This window comes from Lucilia cuprina, chromosome 5, assembly GCF_022045245.1.
Source record: "Lucilia cuprina isolate Lc7/37 chromosome 5, ASM2204524v1, whole genome shotgun sequence".
Lineage (NCBI taxonomy): Eukaryota > Metazoa > Arthropoda > Insecta > Diptera > Calliphoridae > Lucilia > Lucilia cuprina.
Genome location: NC_060953.1, coordinates 66,645,146 through 66,657,199, shown reverse-complemented (window position 1 = coordinate 66,657,199; position 12,054 = coordinate 66,645,146). Strand labels below are relative to the sequence as shown.

Sequence of the window (12,054 nt, the reverse complement as noted above, 5' to 3'; positions counted from 1 at the left end):
GTACATATTTGTCTTAAAGAAGTTGAAGTTATTTCTTTACTTTTTTTTGTATTTGCTCAAATCCATTTTCAATCCATTATGATATTTTTCTTTGTATGTCGAGTGTCATACTAAGAAAAAGAAATCATTTTAGAATTTTTTTCTTCTAAACTTTTACTGCAATTTATCGTATTTATTGACATGTCTATACCAAATACTTTAGATTGTTGAAGAATTTCAAATTCTTTTTATAGAAATTAAAGTAAAATTTATTATGTGTTTTAAAAGACCCAGGTTTCATATTCAGAACTGGTACTTAGGAAGCATTTTGTAATTGCTACTCTTTCATTTATAATTATCACTATTTATGAGAAGCAGGTAAAAAATTTTCCATTTTTAGTTAGCCATGAAAATTTGATCTACGATCTTGAACGATCCGATTCATATTTGTCCAAAGATAGTAAATCCAGCGTCAGCTGTTTTAACCGAAACTTTTTCCTGCAAAATTTGCAGCTTATTAAAAAACTTCTATGTGTTAGGGTTATAAGTACAACGATGTGTGGTGTCCATGTCTCAATATTTGCCAGTGGCCTTAGACTCCAAAGGCCAGTTTTGTCTCCCTTACTTAGAAATGAGGCTATGAACTCCTTATGCTGACGATATTGCGTTACAGGTAAATTCGTTGATACTTTTAACGTGCTTGGTAAGTGGAGTGTGTAAATCCGCTGAAAACTAAACATGTCCTTTTTGCAAGGAGATATAAAGTTGAAAACGTCATACCTCCAAAAAAATATGAATAAACAAAATAGGATAAATAAGGCAAATATAACTAATTACACCTGCAAGAGAGCGGTTGGTTCTAACATATTCTTCAAAGTAGTTGTTAAGCCCATACTGTTCTACGGTGTTTTCATGTGGTGAATGGCAGTGAAAAGCGTTTTACAAATCATTGAAATGCTGATCACGGGAGCAATTAAGAAGAGGCCAACGAAGGATCTGCTTACTATAATGAATTGGATCTTAATTCTGCAATCAGACTAAACGGAAGTGGTTTGTCATGTTGTAAAAGCATAATTTAGTAACCGAGTCCCATTCAACAAATAGTGTAACGAATGAACAATCAGTATGGCTCCAAGAGGACTGAAAAGTAGGTGGTGTCTTTTAGATTGAAATATTTCGTTATCTAATTATTGTAGTGTTTTAAATACAGAGATGAAACGATTCGCAAAATGGCTGAAGTATTCACCCCTATCGTCAATAAAAGTGAAAATTTTGTTCCCTTTAAATTTTAATTTCCCTCGAAGGAACAATTCATTCACAATAGTTGATTTTGTATGGAACAGCTGTTCAATGTTTACATAATTCCATCAACAAAATTTCACAACAAGGACATTTTTCACGACAAAAATGTTAGTGAACGAAAAAAGTGAAAAGGGAACATATTTCACGTGAAATAATGATTGGCGATAGGGGTGATTATTAAATATTGGGTGAAAATTGCTATCATGAACTTGTTGTGAACAATTCATTCACAATAGTTGATTTTGTATGGAACAGCTGTTCAATGTTTACATAATTCCATCAACAAATTTCACAACAAGGACATTTTTCACGACAAAAATGTTAGTGAACGAAAAAAGTGAAAAGAGAACATATTTCACTTGAAATAATGATTGGCGATAGGGGTGATTATTAAATATTGGGTGTTTATAAATGTATTAGTATGTGTATATATAGGAAGCGGATGTCTACACAAAGTCTAGGTTAAATGAGGAATGCCGGTTTCCTGTGACGAACTTTTTGCTAAGAAGGATGGATAAAATCGTCGTATTTACTTTATCTCCCTTATAAACAGTAAGTCACTAGTTTAGGCTGAATTAATGAAATGGCTCAAGTCAGATGTTTTCGCGAACCAATACGATATGAATAGCAAGAGGAATTGGTTTTGAATAAGGGTTGTGGAGTACTTTTAACAACGATTTGTGTTTGAATTTATCACTCTCCGAACTAGATATAGGAAAACTTAAGAGAACATAATACAATTTTTTTTAGAAACTAGTTCGTAACTCAGCGATTTGTTCGGAATTGTGAAGTTTTTAGAAAAAATTCTATTCAATAATCAGAAGAAAATTTTTAAAATAGGAGTATCAAAGTACAAAACTTAATCAAAATAGAAATTGAGAAAAGTTTGTTTCGAAATTTCTTTTAAATTTTTGTTAAACTCAATAATAAGATTGTTTATTAAGATTAAATATATGCCTGTAACAAAAATATAATTGAAATGTCAAATTTCAAAAAGCTTAAGCATTTTCCTAATTATTCTACGTTGTGGATAGAAAATAACGGAAATTATAATTATTTTAATTTTCATACAAAATTTTAGCAATTTTAAAGCTTAACTAAACCCCCTGATAACCACACAGTTACAATCAAATGAAAAGCTTACATTTACTATATCAAAAGCTTATAACAGCCACAGACAACATGCGCATTCAAAAGCCACTGATAAGAAAGCTTAAAAAAAACATTTGTCACGTGCTATAAATATTACACACATTGTAGGAATTTTACATAAGTTTCATTGTTTGTTTATTTAATGCTACGGCAACGCAGAATCCTTTAACGCGTACAACCGAGAAAATGCAAGCCACCACAACCACAACAACACCCCCTAAAAACCAAATCGAGTGAAAACAAAAAAGAAGTAGGCAACTTTTAAGCACAAAGTAAAAGATACCAGCAAAATGGACAGACAGACAGTTAAATGTAGAGAACAACAACACACTCACAAGTAAACAAACATCCTTTAGTAAGAAATGAAATGTTCTTTTGGACAAAGGAAAACTTTTGTGTGGAGTGTATGCGGCAAAGGGCTTTGAATGAAAGAAATTTTAACTATTTGTAACATGATTATTATTATTTATATTATTGTTGTTTTTCTTTATTTATTTTGTTTTTATTTTTTTACATTTATTTACTTATTTTGTTTCCCATGTGATGTTGTAAGTTGTGGTAGTTTCTCTTTTTTAAGGAGAGCCTTTAGAGTATAAGGCTTGGCCAAAAGCCAACGGATGTCACATTGTAATGGACGTACAAACAAGCGCACATTTGTAAAATAAAACAGGCAACAACAAAAGCAACGTCTAATGATAGCTTTCCTTCTAACTCAAAAAGGATGCAAAATCAGCTAACGCGCAAAATAGTTGCAGCACCACAGTTATAATTCGACTGTGCCAGCATACAAACGCGACTAATAACAAGGACGGAATATATTAAAAGAAAATTAAAACATTTTTTACCAATTTAAACAAAAAATTAAATACATTTTAAATGTATTAAGTTAAATAAGTGTTAAAATAACATAAACAAAAGAATATTTGCTTTTAAAGAAAAAATTATTTAAAAATTAAGAAAATTTTTAAAGAAATCCAAAAGTTAATAATTTTTATAAAAATGTAAAAGATTTTTTAAAAAATAAGTTGTGTTAAATTTTATGAAATATATATTTTAAAATGTTGTATTTGGTGCTATAAAAAGTTTTATTAGTTTTTGTGAAAAACTTAAACTAACATTGAAAACAACAACAATTTTTGTAAGATTTATAGTTAAAATTCCTTGATATTGGTTTCGTTATTTTTTATATTCTTTTGGTTTTTGTCGTTAAAATACTTCAACCTACATTACATAATCATCATACCCTACTAGGAAAATGCGTACACTGATGAGGATACACAACAAGACAAGACACACACACACAAGAAAACACCAAGAATAACAACAAAAATAAGGATTTAAACAAGAAAAAAACTAAAAAAACAGGAGGTCTATCTATCTTTACACCATGAAATACATGATACAAGTTGAATGAATGAATATGTAGAGTCAGTCAGCCAGTCATTCAGTCAGTCAGTTAGTTGTGTTCAGTAAGTGTAAGCGGCAGCAGCAAAAGGGCGTGTGTTTAAGCTTTAACGTTGTAAGCCATTATTGAGTTTGTTCAGATTATATTTTTATATCATGTTGAAGAGTGCTCCTTTATATACTTGTACTAAAAGCAGCATAAGAAGCTGTAGTGCAACCACTACACCTACCACTCACTCACACACACACACATTTTTGGAGGGAAAAAACCGACAAGTGTAAGGAAAAAATGTTTCTATGCTTTATTCTGCAAGAACAATTGAATTGTATTCCCTTGAAATAACAACAAATCGTATGTTAACCCTTTTTCTAAAGATTGCCATGACCCAAAAACTGAATTCCTAAAACAAAAACAACACAATTATAAAAGACAACAACAACAAAAGCAGCAGCAGCAAACAACACAACAACAATCAACATTTTCCTTGACATCATCAGAATACACGTCTATCTATTGTTTTAATAAATCCTTTTATTTTTTGTTTTTTATAACAAAAAACAATAAATGAATAATGTTATATAAAAACCTTTAGAGAAATGAAATATTGTAGCAACATTTACAACAACAACAGCAAAAACTAAAGGATTCATAAGAAAATCGCAAGAAAATTATTAACGCAAGACATGCAAAATCCTACAACAAAAAATGTGTAAAAAAAAACGAAGATAAAAAGTAGAAAAACCTTAAAGGCACTCCCATAAAAAGCTGGTTCTTTTCTGTTAATCAGTTGGCTTTGTTGGTGTTTGTTCGTGGCACATTTTTTTCTGTTTTACACCTCTGCCTTGTAATTTTAATAGGCCACTATACAACACTTAATAATGTTAGAATCATCATAAAGAAAATACTTGAGTTTTACTGCTGTAAGCTGGGTTTCCCAAACGGGAGATGCCTATTTTTTAATTCAAAAGTTTGTTTATTCAACTTTTTTCATAATCTAAGGTTCCCAAACGGGAAGTGTTTGTATTTAAAAGTTTTTAATAATATCTATTAAAGTTTCTTTATTTTTTGCATTTTCGGGCTATTTCTCGAATTAGTTTCTCTCACGAAAGAACGCTCTTCTTACTTTGCTTTGAAGTTCTCCATATGATATTTACTAGAATATGATTATCACCAGCGAAGTCGCCAACAATACTTTTTACCACCTGGACGAAGGAAGTAAGCCCTTGGCATCGTAGTCAATGTTGTCCAAAATCCGACCATGCGCCACCCAAAAATCTTGAGCGTCACATTATCGCTCAAAGATACCCAATGGAGAAACATTCAAAGCTGCCAAAATGCCGCCCTAAGGACTGCAATGAGCTGCCTGCAAATCATCCCGGAACATCATCTACACGAGGAAACGAAGGTCCTCTCAGTCAAAGAACACATAGTCATGTTGACTAAACAGCACCTCCTGGGATGTCATAAGAGAAGTCATCCCAACTGTAACATCACAAAATTAGACGCTTCCCCGAGGCATGTCTAGAAGGATCTTCATATACTCAAGGAAAACATAGACAGATATGTGCAGAATCCACTGGATCACTCTTCGTATACGGCAGCTTTGAACAACATTCATAGAGGTGCCAGTAATTCCACGGTCGCAGGATACCACATGAATGTCGTACACGGAAAACAATAGTAATTCTGACACAACTAAGATCGAGATGGAGCAACAGCGCAATGTCTATTGGTCACATAAAGACCGTGCCGTACCCAACGAATGAGTACGTCCAATGGATTTATGGACGCAACCAGTTGAAGAAGCTCAATTTGTAGGCCTGGACATAGTTGTAGAACCCCCAACTAGATTATTGTATAGTTTTAGCTGTTACAACAACAACATATATGAGTGAAGATGCATGTTATTCAAAATTTTTCTCTGAGGGAAAAACTTTTGGTGAATACAGCTGTTTTGGTGTTAATAACGAGCTGGGAATCGGATCATGTAACCAACTTAGAGCGGGGTTTTGAGTTGGCGATCAAATTTTGATGTCTTTCATTACAAGATCAATCTTCGCAGTGTTGCCATACAGAACTACAGAAAACGACATTGCATTTCTTGCTTAAGTTTAAACCACCTCCATTGGGCGCTTAAACTAGCAAACAAAATTAACAAATTGGGTACTCAAAAACAAATTTCGAGGTTAATTTGTTTTTGCTAAAAAGTAAACTTCAAATTTATTATTTATTATAAAAGCGCTTTTGTAACTTTCGACATTTTAAAGATATATGTCATTATCTTTTAGAGAAATTTACGTAATTCGTAAAGAAAACAGTGTGAATGGAACTCATAAACATCTTCAAACATTCTTCTTGGACCACATTTTAATAAAACCATTCCATAAAATACATTAAGAATAACTGCTTTAAAATATTCATACAAAATTAAAACCCTCATTGCTACAATTTTACTCAGTCATTCATTCATGCATCCATTAATATATTTCTGTGTTGACTTTTTTTAATTTCTTTCTGTTCGTTTTTAAAAAGGTGCACAAAATTCATTATTAAAATAATAAAATTGCAGAACAAAGTTAAAAAACAGCAATAAATAATATAAAAATAATGGCAAAATAAAATATTTAAAAAAATCCTCTTAATTTAATTAAAAATAATGGAACACTTGTGAAAAATAAGGAAAAATATAACACTTTAGTGTTGGTTTTAAATTGAAAACCATTTGAAAGAAAAAAGCCCATTTGCAGTTATAGTCGTATAGAAAATATTTTATTGTCTACAAAAATATTTAGAGGATAAGTCAAGTTAGAATCAGGTAAGTTAACATTTTTTTGTATAAAATACAAAAAAAAAAGGAAATAAAAAATCGATTCATTATATTTTGTAAACTAAACTAAAAAAGAATACTTGTCTGCTACATTTAATATCAAACCCGTCATCATACTTGAGAAAGATTTATACAATATATGGGTTAATGACAGATCTTTGAGAGTATTAATTCTTTCACATTTAATCAATTGTAGTAAAGAAACGAATTGTAGATTAAGTTTTTGTAAAATTAATTTTCTATAATTTTTAAACAAATTTTACTTCGAAATTGCATGTCTGACATTGTATGATACGGAAGAAATCTGGGTCTTCAGATTATAGATTTCAAAAATGGCCAGACAGTCACACATAGCGGTAGTGACTTCACTATATGTAAATAAGGATCCAGATTAGATATATTCTTTATGGGGTTGGAAAATATTGTCAAAATTGCAAATTGTAACAAGAGCATATGAAATTTTGATTTAAGTTTTGTTTAGATTTGCTGTTAGTGTAACATCTTAAAACTTCTACTTAAATAGGCTAAGATAGACGGTTAAATATAAAGGCTTATCATAGGACACCCATCCCATGCTTGGCAAACATAAGGGACTGCACTGTCTATGCGGGACAAATAGACGTTGAGTCTGTTGTTCATTCCGACTTTAGTTGTGTCGGTGATACCCTTATAACTGTGATAATTATGGTCGTTTTCATTGTATAATGAAATTAATTTTTCTCTGACTAAATTTTCTCGTTTAGTTGTTAAAGTTGGGATGACTTTTACGAGAACATCCCAGAAGGATGATTGACTGATTGAACCCTTCATTTCCTCATTTAGGTAGTGCACGGTGGTTATTAATTGGTCAAATTGTAGAATCTATATTTTCGAATGATTTCTAATGTTTTGAGAATAACAGCTTAATTACAATTGGAACCGCTGTCGACAACAGCGGGAGCGCAATAAAATGGAGATATACAAAATGTATGAAAACTCATTATCGACAGCGGTTGTGGTTCCAATTATAATGAAACTGTAACATCTGAACTAACAAGTCGCCTTTAACATTCATCACCATTAATATTTTAAATAAATTCAAGAGTATTCAAGGCCCAATTGCGGAGGTTGAATGCCAAGGCAACCAACTATTGAGGATGGCGTTTTGGTAGCAGCGATAACCATTCACTGAGATATAGGAGCTTTTTTGAGTAAATAAGTCTTTAACACAACGAAGTTTTGTATGTTGTGTGAGGACGATGAGGAGCTAGATATAGTATATTATTGTCCTGGTGCACAGAACCTAATCCGGAAATGGCTAGAAAAACATTCATTTTTCTTTTACGAGATATAGGTAGGTGTAGTATAAACAACAATCTAGGTTTTGTCAAGGGTATTTTTTTTGTCAAGGATATTTTTTTTTTCTTAAAGCGAATCACAATAGATCATCTTGGTTCTCAGAGTGGATTTATACTTTTTAGGTCTACAATCGTTTTAAACTAGAGAACTTTATCTTCTTCGCAGTTAACCAATTGCGAATAAAACCCTTAGGGCGAGTTTTTCTGATAAAGATAATCTTTATTTTTTGGTTAAACCTGGTTTAATGTATGTTTCGTGTTTTTCAGTTATCAGTAACGTTACTCATTATCTTAGTTTAACTGAGTGTAATTGGTCAATTAAACTCAAGGTATAAGTGAGAAAACACAATTAACAAAAACAATAAAACAATGATTTCGGAAGAACAAAAACTTAATATTTTAAGTAAATTGGAATTTTATGATTTGTTTTGTTTTATTTATTATTGTTTTAAATGCTTATTTAACATTTTTCCAAAATTTCCCATTTTACAAAAGTATTATTTGCAAAAAACTGTTGTTCATTGTTTATGTTTTTGAGTGAAAAGTTGGCAATACTAACAAAGTTAACTGAGCTTAAATCTAAAACTGAAAAACATCATCGGTTAAAGTCCGCCTAAATTTGTTCCGAGTTTAATATAACAGCAAGTTAAGCCTAGTTTAACTGAGGAGTAAGAAAGGCGCCCTTAATCATCAACATTTTCATGGGTTGTTTTATGAATTTTCCTCATATCTGAGTTATTTATATACAAATTTTGCTAATTGTAAGTAGAAAGCTTATTGAAAACGTGTTTGAGAATTATTAAAGATTTAGATACGAAAGATTTCTATGTTCTTCAGAAAATTGCTTTCTACTTATAAACAGGAAGACAGATGCACAGACATAAGATAACATAATGACATAATCGACCACCACTATGTGTGAATGCATGCTGTTCAAAAAAATTTAATGTTAAAAATGATAATAGCTTAAAATTAACTGCAAAATATTTAATATTTAAATTATACTTGACATTATAAATAAAACTTGAAAGATGTTAACTATTTATAGTGAAATATGCATTTTAGATAAAATAAAACTGATTAGAATTTGTTCTTAAGGGTAAGAGATAAACTTATACAAACAAAGTTCTCAAGAGGTTTATAGCCTAAGAACCTAATGTCTATCTAATTACAAATATCATAAACAAATAGGGATAATTTTGTAATTATTCTCTTTTATTATTTCCTAAAGATTTAATTCTTTTTTAAGATGGTTTGTAGTGTTTGTGGCACAAAAGTATAAGTACATAATATAGAATATTTCACAAAATTTAGTATAAGGTCCTTCTCTTTATAATAATATAAAAAAATTATTTTGTTTTTGATGTGAGGCTTGTAAACATCTCGTATATTATAACATTTATATATTATTTCCTTTTCAATATAAATACAAGGGAGCGTGTGTATGTAGAGAGAGAACATAGTAGCACATCCTTACTAACATAATGTGCTTTCAATACACATGCTACGACTTTTTTGTTGCATTTCATTTTTCTTTTTTTTATTCGCCTTGGGTACAATTTTATATTATTTTATTCAGTTTTTTTATGATTATATATATATTTTTTATATAAAAAATATTTTTTGTTCCTAGATGGATGACAAGCAAGTATCGATTCTTGTGTCTTCCTTTTTTGGGTTTCAGGTTATCTCCGGTTCATGTTTGTTGGTCGTTGTAGTCATTGTTGTATCCATTCACAGTTTTAAGTGTGTTAGTGTAAATGGTTACACATCTCAAGTAGTTTCATCATCATCATCATCTGCATTTGTTGTATGTACAGGAATATGAATATATAATACGAATAATACGTATGATAATATGTTGTCGTACATTGTTGTTGCTGTTGTTGTAGTATTTAACAACAAGGAAAACATTTGCATTTCATTACGAATTTGTAGTATGTAGAGTGTTGTGTATGAAAGTGTGTTTAGTTTCCTTAAGCCGTGAAAGAACAAAGTTTTATTTCTCACACAAACTTATATAAACTATGTACTTAAAAAGATGTCGTAGATTTGTTTTTTTGTTTTTTTTTTTAGAACTAGAGCAAACTTAGAAAAGTACATTATTATTATATTTAACTTTTTAACATGTTAACAGATCACTGATTTTAATTAAATTTTAATGTAGCCTTTTGCTTTCTACCAAGAACATAGTGAATGAAAGAAAGACAGCAACTAAAAATTGAATAATTGCTGAATACTACTGAATAGTACACTTAATATAAAACTAGAATAGAGCAAGTATTGAGAAACAATGCAAAAAAACAAAATTGATTTAGCGCTCAAAGTCATAGAAAATCACATTACTCTCAATTTCTTTTTAGTTTTTTTTTTCGTTGTTGGCATAATGCAGTGTAGAAAATGAAATAAAATTTATTATTGCATAATCATTAACACAAGCAATCCCTTTTTAGAAAGAGTATTTTAATGTTAGGAAAAAATAGGTACATAAGAAGACTACATACAACGACTACACAAACATTTAAAATAATGCTAATAAAACTAGGTGAAGCGGAAGTGACACTGCTGCTGAGAAGTTAAATAAAAAAAATGCAAGTGTTAGAGAGAAAGAGGAGGCAGTACAACAACTACAAGAACAAGACGTTTACAAAAAAGCGAAACTTAAGATTTAATTTAGAATTCTTGTACAAAAAGAAAACTTTATATTTATTTTTTTTTGTTCTTGTTGCTGTCGTAGACAAATAGTAGTGAATAGGAAAAAGCAAATAAAACTTTGTAATGCAAATGGATTTTTGTTCAGAACAATAATTACAATTTAAGCCATGTAAATGTGGAAATCTCTTTAACCCTTAATGATAAAAATTTGTATTTAGAAATTACAATTTAAAGTAAAATTACAAAACAAAAATGGTTGCTAAAACTAGAACATAGAATAGACTATAGACCGGACTATGGACTAGACTATAGAATACAATATAGACTAGACAATAGACTTGACTATAGATTAGACTATAAACCAGACCATGGACTAGACTATAGACTATACTATAGACTAGACTACAGACTAGACAATAGATTTGACTATAGACTACACTATAAACTAGACTATGAACTAGACTATAGACTAGACTATAGACTAGACTATAGACTAGACTATAGACTAGACTATAGACTAGACTATAGGCTAGACTATAGACTAGACTATAGACTAGACTATAGACTAGACTATAGACAAGACTATAGACTAGACTATAGACTAGACTATAGACTAGACTATAGACTAGACTGTAGACTAGACTATAGACTAGACTATAGACTAGACTATAGACTAGACTATAGACTAGACTATAGACTAGACTATAGACTAGACTATAGACTAGACTATAGACTAGACTATAGACTAGACTATAGACTAGACTATAGACTAAACTATAGACTAGACTATAGACTAGACTATAGACTAGACTATAGACTAGACTATAGACTAAACTATAGACTAGACTATAGACTAGACTATAGATTAGACTACAGACTAGACTATAGACTAGACTATAGACTAGACTATAGACTAGACTATAGACTAGACTATAGACTAGACTATAGACTAGACTATAGACTAGACTATAGACTAGACTATAGACTAGACTATAGACTAGACTATAGACTAGACTATAGACTAGACTATAGAATAGACTATAGACTAGACTATAGACTAGACTATAGACTAGACTATAGACTAGACTATAGACTAGACTATAGACTAGACTATAGACTAGACTATAGACTAGACTATAGACTAGAATATAGACTAGACTATAGACAAGACTATAGACTAGACTATAGACAAGACTATAGACTAGACTATAGACTAGACTATAGACTAGACTATAGACAAGACTATAGACTAGACTATAGACTAGACTATAGACTAGACTATAGACTAGACTATAGATAGACTAGACTATAGACTAGACTTTAGACTAGACTATAGACTAGACTATAGACTAGACTATAGACTAGACTATAGACTAGACTATAGACTAGACTATAGA

At 30.6% G+C, this 12,054-nt stretch overlaps 1 protein-coding gene across 5 annotated transcripts in view; it reads right to left on the bottom strand.

Annotated features, from left to right (window-relative positions):
- Positions 1-12,054, bottom strand: part of LOC111690719 (separin) — a 77,752-nt gene that overhangs the window by 60,270 nt on the left and 5,428 nt on the right. The window contains exon 12 of one of the 5 annotated variants that reach the window (XR_006941062.1): positions 9,165-10,090. The exons of 1 other annotated variant lie outside the window; for it this stretch is intronic. The gene's annotated coding sequence lies outside the window, so the exon portion shown is untranslated. Of the gene's footprint in view, positions 1-9,164; positions 10,091-12,054 lie in introns of those variants that run through there. 3 more of the 5 variants (XR_006941063.1, XR_006941064.1, XR_006941066.1) reach the window with 3 other exon arrangements.